This window comes from Xyrauchen texanus, chromosome 8 (genome assembly GCF_025860055.1).
Source record: "Xyrauchen texanus isolate HMW12.3.18 chromosome 8, RBS_HiC_50CHRs, whole genome shotgun sequence".
NCBI classification, from domain to species: domain Eukaryota; kingdom Metazoa; phylum Chordata; class Actinopteri; order Cypriniformes; family Catostomidae; genus Xyrauchen; species Xyrauchen texanus.
The window spans coordinates 11,242,882-11,254,463 of NC_068283.1; the positions used below are offsets into that span (position 1 = coordinate 11,242,882).

At 38.9% G+C, this 11,582-nt stretch overlaps 1 pseudogene; it reads right to left on the reverse strand.

Annotated features, from left to right (window-relative positions):
* LOC127648249 (rho GTPase-activating protein 44-like) overlaps positions 1-8,500 on the reverse strand; it is a 111,016-nt pseudogene extending 102,516 nt beyond the window's left edge.
* Between the last annotated feature and the right edge of the window lie 3,082 nt (positions 8,501-11,582).

The following is an 11,582-nucleotide window of genomic DNA, read 5'->3' on the forward strand; positions in this document are numbered from 1 at the left end:
TAGATTGTTGTTTAGTAACAAGATAGAAAGCAAATGAAAAAGGAAGACAGCTGATAACACATTAATCAAAGGTTTAATAAACAGTACATATAGTTGAGAAGATACATAAGTTTGCATTCCTTATTGGTCTAATCAATGTACAAACCCCTTTCATAATTTATACAAATATAAGAGATAAAAAGTACTGCCCTTCAGAACCTATATAAGCAGAAGTGATGCAGGACTTTTAATTATAAAGATGCCCGAAATACCCATAGGACTCCTATTTTGAAATGTCTGCACTCCCAGTTGTGAACACACTGACGGATGGTTCGCTGAGAAAATGATTCAAACTGCTAACCTGAGCACCTGAGATCACTTCACACTCTCAGTTCTTTTCGGGTGATTCATGAAATAGACTCGATTCAAAAGAGTAATTTGGTCACGACTCTCTCATGCTTACTGGGCTATGAGGGGCTCGGAGCATACGGAGGGTTCACACATCCTTCGTGAGCGAGGTGTGAGAGGCGAGTGTGCGGGGTGGTCGGGTTGAACGTTCACATTGGCCATGTCTCTTCCGCAAGAAACAGCAGCACGTCTGCACAGAAAATAAAGTTACCTATGGGGTTCTATGCCAGTTCTTTTCTTTAATAAGGTTTATAATAACTGAGGTTATTGCTCCTTTAAAGACAACAGCGGGCAGTCACGTGCACTTCATCTTTACAATGTAGTGTACCATAGGTTTGGTTTGAATAAATTTGATTTGCTTTTGTGTCATTCCTATAATCTCCTGATTATTTTAGTGTTGTACAGCACCCGGAGCCGCTGAGCTCAGCATGAGCCGTGCAGCAAAAATAGGCTAAACGCCAAAACTATCCACTCACTGCCACGTCTGGAACGTGTCACCTCACAACTCACGCTTGCTGTGAGAACAGTGTAATCTGTTAATATGGGCACTGAAACGAAAACAAGCTGCTCTCGCCCCGCTCACGGAGGATGTGTGAACCGGCGTGCTGGAGGAGCTGAACATGCAGCGCCACCGGAGGCTTGAGCCCTGATAGATCCAGGGGGAGGGGGGTTCAAAGAGGGGTAGTCTCTGATCCATGCTTACAATATATGGCATTCATTTCCCTATTTTAGCTTGCGAAATGCCATTAAAAAATAAAGAAAGAGAAGACTCTCTCACGCTGGGTTTGTTGTTGTGTGTGGTGCATCGAGCTCATCACTACAGAATGGGTATAAAGCGGCTTGAGACACATTGGTGGTGCACGCTCTAAAGATGTATTCAATAACTCACAAGATGATATCTGATGAAACCGCATATGAACACACACAGCCCGACTATCAACTAGAATTTAATTTATTGAAGCAATCAATTATTTCTGTATTCGCAGTATGGAGAAAAAAAGAGAAGAGGCCAAGGCCGGAGCAGCCTGTCCCCATTTTAGGCAGTCGACATGTCCCCGTAAGTGCATTGGGGAAGGTTACGTGATGGCCGGATGCGCTGGCTACGAGGCACGCAACAGCTTGTCCGTCTCGCAATGCCAATCCACATAACACAGTTCAGTTAGTCGTGGTGTTTCATATAGGGCCCCCTAGTGTCACAACATTGACACAACGTCGAGTGAGTGACAGATAAGGAACGTCTTGGTTACTTTCGTAACCTCCATTCCCAGATGGAGGGAATTAAACATTGTGTCCCTCTTGCCACAACACTGAACTACCCGCTGAAATTTCAGGAACCTTGTCTCGGCTCCTCAGCACAAAACCTGAATGAGTGGTTGCGAGCCAGCTCCTTTTATACCCGTATGTCCGGGGGAGTGGCATGCAAATTCCGATCGCCAATACCCATTGGCCTCTTCTCAAAGATCAGAGGTGTTTGGGGCTCCCAAGGGAGAAAGCTACTGTCACTACATCGGCACAACTTCTCGTTCCCTCCATCAGGGAAAGAAGGTTACGAAAGTAACCAAGACGTTTCCACTCTCAGCCTGGTAAACCTACTCAAATTGGGATAGATTGGTGAATGCAAAGGTTTGCCTGTGGTCAGAGGGACGTCATGAGGAGCCCTTGTGCCAGCTCTTCTGTATTGTATTCCGGCAGGAGCATGCATGTCTTCTGAGCCAAGCGGAAGGGGGATAGAGATTGACAGAGACAAAGAGTGTGAGAGGGACCACAATGCCCACTCCAAACTGTGTATTCGTTCTGTTAATTGGACCCTGCATTAGAGAGAGGCCGGTGGCCCTTAATTGCTTTGCAGACATCTATTACTGCGCAGCAAAGAGTATTATTTCAAAAGGCCTGGTCTGAGGAACAAGAGTAGGGAGTGAAGTTACTTTCTCATGTCTTCACCACTAATTATAATGACATCTTGTTCTAACGGGTGGACCAGTAGCCCTTTTCTTTGAGTGAACCCACTGCAGTGACTGATCACCACTAACCAATGAACGAGGAGCAGCACACCAGCAGCATTCGCATGAGTTCAGTTTCCATACTGCTGACACTGCACACCTGCACGCCCCAGGAGACACAAGAGTTGAGGCAGGAGAAGAGAAGAGAAGGATGGAGAGCCTCTTTTTATAAGCCTTTCCCATCTAATTAAAAACTAGGCTACTGCAGAGAGACGAAGAGACGCTATGATGGCTGAAAAAAGACACTGTCCCTGTGACTTAAATCAAATATAGGGTAGGCTAATGATAGAGCTACAGTATAAGGGCTAAGTTGCAGCTTCTGTGCCCATGCTGGCACACACTGACCCTGCCTGTGTGCTCAGAAAAGTTATAGAACTGGCAAAATTTTAAAGAGCATTTTCTAGTATCTAAGAATGGAGGTGTCACATTGTCTTCAAGGAGAGAATGATCACAAAAGAGCAACAACCTGAAACTCAGACGTTATACACTGACGCAAAATATATTGGTGACCATATCAGTATCTACAAAAATTAGGATTTATTTTTTTGTTGTTATCTGAATTGGCTAATTTTAGAAGATAATGGATCTATTTCAAACGTTGTGAGCTGCCTTGCTGTCTACTGCCAACAGAGAGTTACAGTACCTTTTAGAGCAGCATCCTAACCGATATGGAATAAAGTGCACTGTAAGGAATTTTTGTGATTTTAACCAACAAAAAAAAAGAATGTAAAAATCCTACAGTAAAAAACTGGTATCACCTGTATGGCACCTTAAAATGTAAATGTTAAAAATGTTATATATATAATAAAATATAATATATACTATTATAATATATAAATATATTTAATATATTTTTTGTTTTTTACTTTTCACAATGCTTCTCACTTTATTTCACAAATTCTAGATATTCAAGTGGCTGTGAAAAAAAGGCACTTTTTTATGAAAACATAAAACAAGTAAATCTCAACAAACACTTGAATGTTTGCAATAAATATGTCTGATACTGTCTGTTTGTATCTTAACCCAGTTTCAGTGAACTTGATTACATTCAGCTGATCTGTTCGCCGATGAAGTTTGTTAGAGGTGGATACTGTTTGATATAACTCGCTCTGGCTTTCAAGAAACAGGAAAAATTACCAACTTTAAATAAATAAATAATTACATGTGTGGGATGTTTGTGTTGTAGGGATGTTCATGCAGATTTCAGACATACTGTACAATCGGTGATTGAATTATTAATTTTTAGATGACTTTCTATTAAATCAATAGCATACTGGAATGTTTGGGCATAGCAATATGGCGGCGCAGTGGCTTCACTGTTATGACGTCATGAGCAGACGTCCAGTTCTATATAATAAATAAGTGGCTCGCGCCCGTTTATGCGCACTACCTAGAACTCAAGCTCCATTGTGCATTCGCTGCCTTCATTCAACTGTTTGTATAACACAAACTTCAAAACTCTCTCTACATGTTCAGCTGTTCAAGCTCCGTTGTGCGTTTACTTCATTGCAGATGCAAGTTTTAATGTTATATTTATTATACCGATGGCTTGTTTATCTCATTAAATTGCGTGCACTCCTTCCCCTGCCCTTCAAATACCGTATAATACCATTCACCTGTGGTGATTGGCCGTTAACCACCGTGGAACTGTGTATTTATCAGTTCTTTATGTCGAGTCCAGTCAAGTCTGAAGTCATTTTAGGTCGAATCTGGAGACTATTAAAATGCGACTCGTGTCTGAGTCTCTAACTCGAGTCCCCATCTCTGGCTTGATCCGAACCCAAGTTTGATTCCTCAACCATTGCAATATTTGGCTCTGAACTACAGTATGTTTGCATTTTCAATACGACTCACAAATGGAAAATGTTGATCGCGTCAAACACTTGCATCTGTCTGCCATACATGCATTGCATGAAAAACGAAAGCTCCTTGAAAAGCAGCAATAAAAATATAATTTTTCTTTGCAAATTGTACCTAATCAATTTACTTCCACAAGTTAAACAGGATTGCTTTAATACTAATTGCTAACTCTACTGGAGTTCACATGAACCGTGCCCTAGGCATGTGTCCCAGACCCAAACAAACCCCAAAAAGGCACTGCCTCAGTCCAAATTCTCTCTCATGAGTGTATGATGACAAAATTTCAATTTTGGGTGAGCTATCCATTTAAAATACATCACTAACCCATCTTTAAACAAGCAGCAGTCAGTACAGGCATGATAAGGACTCCATAAATAACAGATATAAACCACTAATTTATGACTGCTCTCTGGAAGGATTCCTCTGCAATGTGTGGGCACTCCATGTTGAGCAAGTTTATTACCCTGGGCCATACATCAACATATACCCTGTTCACTATCTCTCTACTGATGGTAAAAAATAACACACAACTCTATCAGTACTTACATACTACACCCTGTAAAAAAAAGAAAAAGAAAAACAAATCTGAAGGGAGGGGAGGCTGCCACACTTCCTGAGAGAGAAATCACTAAAGGCATTTCACAACCCCACCAAAAACCTTCACAAACCCACAATACCATAAAAACATGAATGAGAGGACTATAAATAAAGTCCCAAGGAGAACACAGTGTGTAAAGGCACAACTACTGCCCGTGAGCTAGACAAATACATATACTGAACATGGACCAGTGTGTACAATAATCTCTCAATAATTACTCACTCTTATGCCATCCCTGATGTGTATGACTTTCTTCTGCAGAACACAAATGAACATTTTTAGAGGAATATTTAATTATAAGCTCTGTTGGTCCAAACAAAGCAAGTGATTGGTGACCAAAACATGGAAGGACCAAAAAGGACATCAACGCAGAATAAAAGTAATCATTACCACTCCAGTCATTACCAATTCATGTCTTCATAAGTGATATGATAGGTGTGGCTAAGAAACAAATCAATATTTAAGTCCTTTTTTACTGTAAATCTCCACCTTTGACCAGCCACAACCAGTGTGTGGCTGAAAGTGAAAGTGGAGATTTATAGTGAAACATAACTGAAAAATGTATCAGTTTCTCACCCACACCTATCATATCAATTCTGAAAACATGGATTAAACCACTGGGATCTAATAAAAGATTACATTTATACTGCCTTTATGTGCTTAAAGTTTTGTTTACATTCACCTACAGAGCTAAAATGTTCTTCTTTCTTTGTGTTCTGCAAATGAAAGAAAGACTGTACACTGGGGATCTGGGATGGCATGAGAGTGAGTAAATGATGAGAGAATTTTCATTTTTGGGTGAACTATCCCTTTAGTATTAAGGCATCAGTCACGGGCTACAGGACCAAACATCTAAAGGAATTTGTTCCGCTTTAGTAACCAGAGTGTAATTAAAATGTATTTACACATGTTTAACAGAATCATAATTCACTATTTTAAGAGGGTATTTCATTCTTCATTAAATAGCCTCCTTAAACATTTTAAGCTGGTGATAATGGATAAAAAAGTCAGTGATGCAACAAGAGCCACTGACCATCTCTAACACTGCATTACCTCTGCATAAGTCAATCAAGGTCATGAACATTGAGTATATAAGTGGACACAGTGCGACTCTCAGCTGGTATTGGGCAATGTGACTCTGTACTTGTGATAGTACATGACAGGAACATACAAATCTATTTTCCAAACCAAACAACAGTCTGGCAGGCCCCCTTCCCAGCCCTGGAACATATTATTAATGAGTCAAGACTCTGCTGTTTAGGAAACATGTTGTTTCTCATTACCGACAGAATGCCACAGCGGGCCACTACCACTGTTCCCTGGACATTGCAGAGGAAAGGTGGGGAATACTAATGCTAGTCTTATGTACCAACACACACAGAATGTGATGCCCTGAGCAAAGCTGTAGCCAGGTTGGAAATGCCAGCCAGAGGCAACAAAAGAAAACCTGACTTCTGAACATCATCTATTTGAAATGATGACCCACAACACTGTAGCATAATCTCCCAGCAAGGAGCTGCCCGATAGCAAAGCGCACCTTCTGGCCCTATGCAACGCCTCATGTATGACAAGCTGTTCTCATTGCCAGGTGGGGAGAGAGGTGGGGAGGGCGAAGAACAAACAGTATGTAACAAACAATCTAAGCAAGAGAAAGGTCACTCCACTCCAGCATAAACAAGATAAATGTGGCGACTATGTTGGCGCAACAATGATGTACAACTTACCAAACATGAAGATTATTTTTTTCCTTAGAGAAACATCTAAGTCTCTAAATGATGCCACTACTGCTTGTTTTTAAAACTTTTTTGCACAATCCACATATAATGCATTCACCACTTAAAGCATGAGTGACCATAAATAAATAATTTATTTATTACTAACACTTCACATTAATGTTCCCGTTGTTAAGGGTTGATAAAGGGTTTATTAATGAGGAGTAATTAATTTACAAAATGCATTATAAATCATTAATATGTGGTTATTAAAACATTAATAATAAGAGCTACTTTCATGTAATACTTTCCAAATTGTGGGCCATTTCATCTCATATGTTATAAATGCTCAATAAATACACTTATTCATACTTTTATTAATCAAAACTGTACAATGCCCTTATTCACGCTTTACATCACCATGCAGCACAAATAGACTATTACAGTAAAATTAAAAGCAGGGATAGTGTCAGTCCACCTTGTGTTTATACTGATTACTGTGATGTCTTGATACACGTGTTGGCACTTCCCTTGTCACTTTGTTAGTAAGGAATAATGGTACTGTGGGTGGTGTCCAAACTTACATTGTACTAGTAAAGTCCTCTACAAAAACACTTTCACGTCTTCATGCTAATTCACAACATATATCACGATAATGAAGCACAATAGAACTACAACGCATAGGTTTCTAATGTTGGGAACTCCTTTAGAAATGCTTCATATGTGTCCACATTACATATATTGGTGTTATTAAGCATTTGGCAAATATTGCATGAAAGTTACACTTTTTATGCACCTTGCTATAAATGCATAGCCTATCAGTGATTTATAATGCATTTGTAAATTCATTATTAGTCATTAATGAACTCCTTTATAACCCTTAACAAAGGGAACATTAATGTTGTATTACCAAATAATTATTATTCAGAAACAGCTTTTACATGTTAGAATTAACTCTTGATTTGAAAACTTTTTGCAATCCACAACATATTGCATGCATTTTTCATGTTTTGCATGCATGGGAATCTGAAGTAATGCTATCTAAAGCAGTGATGACCTTCTACCACTTCAGTGACAGATCTTGCTGATGTACTACACCCAACTCCTCCTTATTCCTATTCCAGAGATCGCATGAAAAAATCATTGCGCCTTTCTCATTTTCGCCTCAACCGCATCCATCTGCATTGGCTGACACATTTCACACTCACACCTCTCATTCCAACCAGTGTGATCTGATACAGCAGGGAGGCATAAAGCTGCATTTGATGGAAATACACCCGTGAGACGCTTGTGCAAGGGGTGTAGCATCAGTCCTGATATCAGTGCCATGAGGAACCTTTGAGGGGCATTGCGCTGGAAGAACTACATCTGCTGTGAACCATTTACGCATTAGACGCGGATGGGAGATGCATGCATGGATTTATAATCATTCTAAATATTGCATGAATATGATAGTGCGTAACGCTATTTTAAGATCCATTGCGCAATAATATGACGCGATTTTTGATAGCTCAGACCAACACTCGGGTAAAAACATATGAATTTATATATGTATACAAACCAGTGAAACTTTGAATGGGAAAAATAATCCTGAACTCTATAACTGAATATGAAACCATTGCAGATAGGTATGGTTTCCCATTCAAACGTTCGCTGTTTTCTTAATATATAAATACATAAATGCAAAATAAACTTTGTCACGCCGAAAAATTATTACATTACAAGATCATAGCGCTCACCTGCCAACAGTCTGGTTGGCGAGCTGTCGCATCCGATTGAATTGCTTCTTCATTTTTGTATATTAGTCTGCCTTAACACCACAAGCGCAAAACATTCCGCATTTCTCTCAAAATAAAGGCCTGTATTCCGGTGTGAACATCCACATTATTCCCGTCACACGCCCTCATGGCAAACAGAAAAAGGATGGAAATGTCCCACTTCAACGCCGCCCTCGACTGCTCTCTGTAAAACTGATGGTACTGCTGCTGCTGGGCGATTCGCCAATCGACAATGTGACAGCAGCGGCGGAACGACACAAGCGCGGTGCAGCATGGGAAATGTAGTTTTATACGACTCGTGTTCCAAGCGTGTTTTGTGCTGCGAAATTTCGTTGCACTCGGTCTGCAGAGCAACTAGGCAGAGAATAGTCTCCGTAGGCAAACAATTCACTGTAAAAATTAGTCATTAGAAAGCATCACTAAATACAGTAAAATAACAGTAAAGTCCTAAATCTTCTTCAAACAGCGTAAAACGATTACAAAATCTTCCAGATTTATTTATTTATTATGACTCTAAATTACAATGGTGGCTAATTAACTATGGTGTTTGACAGAAAGTATGGTTACCATGGTATTTTTTGCAAGGAGCAGTTGGTTTCATGTAGGCTAGCAGATATGTCATAATTATTACAAACTTAAATGGATGGATCACAAAAATACATAAATTAATCAATAAAGAAACAAGAATACTGTTTACAAAATATTAACACGGAATTGTATTTTTCTAGGAACGTTATTTTCTTTGGGATCAGAACATGAGCAGAACACTGGGTCTTTATAAAGATAACACTGCCATCATGTGGCTGCATTAATATAGTCTAATCATACTTAGACTAACCATCTCTTCTCAGTATATAACTGGATAAAGCTCCAGCATCCCAGCTGATTTTCCACAACTCAACTCTTGTTGTCTAGAGTTTTTTTCTGTCTACTGAATGTTCTTAGAAAGATTGTTTTTCTTCTTCTTCTTCCTCTCTAGGATTTGTCAGCGGAACGGTCCAAAAACACCTTAAACTGCAGTAAGTCCCCAGGGGCGGATTTATCGATTTCTGAGGCCCCAAGCTATCGACCAGCATAAAATAATTCAAACAATGTTTACTTACATTTTCTGAACAAGGCAGTGCTTTAATTATTAAGAATATACATGAATGACAAAATTGTACCAAATCAGTTCACAATACACAAAATAAATAAATACAAATAGATACATCTATGGATAAAAAATATGTACATTAGTTAATTTAATTAACAATTTAGTCCTCAGCAGTATAAATGGAGGCAAGCAAAAATAAATTGTTGAATTTTTGGATCTCATAATCTATCTGCTGCAAAAACTCCCAGGCAGGGGCACATTGATTTGGGAAGTGGATGTCAAAGCAAAAATAGGACTTGAAACAAACCTCTACTGCCTTGAGGAGAGTCTGCTCTTCTAGGGCTTCCCAATTCACCACCACGAAAAACTGTACACAAACTCCAAGTTCTAAGAAAAATGGGAAGGACTTCTCCTCCCTCTGTTTTAGTAGGAACTGCACCATGTTGGTTCCAGACTAAATAAGAAAATAACATTAAACATTAAAGTGCATGTACTTGTTACAGGTGTAGTGCACTTGATGAACAGCTGTAATTTAAAGTAAATAAATGAGCCTGCTCTGGTGTTGTTTTCACATGATCTACTTACTGTTTGTACATGAAATGAAAGAGGTTCTGGCCTCCTCAATAGTTGGCCGGAAGGTTTTGTTGCCAATCTTGTACACCGATGGCAGAATGATTTGAGGTCAAATTTCTAGTGCCATGTGCCTTTGGTATCTAAAAGGAGATAAAAGTTCATTTCAGTGATCCGATCACAAGTGATCAGCACTAAATACAGGTGTAACTGGGGTCCAAAATGTTTTGTAACTGGAGCACAAAAAGCATATACTGTATGGATATCCTCAAAAACACAAGTGACCACATCACATTTTAGTTGTAAATACTAATCCATCCTCAATGCGTCCTGGACAGTAGCTAAAGTACACCTCTCAGCTCCTAAACAACCACTGCAATAACAAACGTTGCTGGTTTTGTGTGGCTTTAAAGGAATAGTTCACCAAAAAGATCTAATTCTTTCATAATTTTCTCATCCTTATGTTGTCTTAAACTCATATAAACTCAGAACACAAACAAATATATTTTGAAGGAGATGTCTGTTTGTCCTTTTAATGCAAGTCAGTGGGGTCCGAAACATTCAAGATCCAAAACTGACCTAAAGGCAACATGAAGGTAATCCATTCCAGAGTCCAGTGGTTTAATCTTTGTCTTCTGATTCGATAGCTTTTGGGTAAGAAACAGAACTTCTTTAGAATGCCTGATATCATCATGCAGGGACGCTCAGTTAATACAGGAACTCCACAAAAATAACTTAACTGCTGGAAATGCCACATTTCTTCTTTGACTAAATGAAAGAATAATAGGGAGAATTGTATTATTTTTTTCAATTTATAACCATGTAATAATACAGTACATCGACATTAAATCAGAGAACCTCCCACCAATGTCTCGGCTGACCACTTGCGATCAAATCACCTGTAACGCATCTTTAAATATGCTAAACAGAATTTGTGTTATTAAAAAGTGAGAAAAGAGAAAATCAAGAAGGGGCAAGTATTTTTATTGCAACTGTTTCTTCTGCATTTGATTTGACATAATTACTAACCTGCAGACATGTTGTCTAAAAGATCCTTGCCATTTTTGGGGATTTCCGCCTGGATTTGGCCTACCCAAATTAAAAAGCTTCCCATTCCCACATACTTTGGCCTAAATACACAGTTTTGGTGTCATTTTACAGAAAACCCTTTGAAGTTGCATAAAACACTGCTAAAAATAAAAAATAAATTAAATATATGTTGTCTGAACAGTAATAACCCTCCTAAAAAAAGAGGCGCTTTTTGATTTTTTTTATATAAATTCATTTTTGAAAGTGTATAACTCAAGCCCTGTAAACCCTAGCAGCAAGCAGACAGTTTTGGCTGTTTCCACTAGATGTCAGCAAATACCTGAAAAATGTTTTTGTCTGTATCATGTTTTATTTAATATCTATTTCAATTTATTTGAAGGGAGGAATATTACCTTTTTTTGGTGTACTTTCCGCCTACCCAAATCTAAAGTCTCCCCATACCCATATACAGTGCTATAAATGCAAAATCCCAGTGTAATTTTACAGAAAACCCTTTGTCATTACATAAAACACTGTTGAAAGTGGTAAATATGC